Here is a 757-nt window from a genome sequence, read left to right on the forward strand (position 1 = left end):
CTCGCGAACGCAGTGGTTCCGTCAGAAATCAAGGACTTTAATAGCGCCATCTGTCGTCAGTAACTCACGAACGCCGGGTTCTCGTTTTAAGTGCACAGTGTAGCGCAAATCCGATTCCAGAGAGGTGTGTCAAGAATGACTCAACTAAAACATGTGAACGCCCAGTTTCGTGGGAAAACTACCAATTCCAGGCAGTGGTTGTAGGGAATATGTGCAACTTCCTGTTGAGAAATAATGTGAATATCCTACAAAACTGTCATGAGGAGAAAACGTTTATTTAGTTGTTTTCTTAAATTCCAAGGCTGTAGGCCGACGGACAATTTCTGGTTGAAAGTGGAACGACAATAATAGAATGCTAATGTTGTTGACAACTTTTTATTCAATTTAAACTCATAGAAACACAATATGTGGAGCCCTTAACTGTGAAAGGTATATATCAGAATCGAACCCTCTCGGTCTCTTAAACAAAATAATGATTTTGTAAATTTCTGTCATGATGGAATGAGCTGAATTTGTCAGACTGAATGCTAGCAACCCCCAAAGTGTACCACTGGAATAAAGTAAGTTTGAGCGTGCTGCATGCAATAACAATCCCATGTACGGGAACGGCGAAGGTTTGCGTTACACCCACTGGGACAGCACTGTGTACGCGTACGTAGTGTCGTAGTGTACGTTTTCTACGCCACACATACACAACACGCGCGCACCACGGTTTTGGTTTTGGAAAAACGTCGGGAATGAGCGGTCTGCTGGTCGT

Source organism: Diadema antillarum, unplaced genomic scaffold, assembly GCF_040938485.1.
Source record: "Diadema antillarum isolate AM-2024a unplaced genomic scaffold, OU_Dant_1.0 seq00002310_RagTag, whole genome shotgun sequence".
In the NCBI taxonomy this organism is placed as follows: domain Eukaryota; kingdom Metazoa; phylum Echinodermata; class Echinoidea; order Diadematoida; family Diadematidae; genus Diadema; species Diadema antillarum.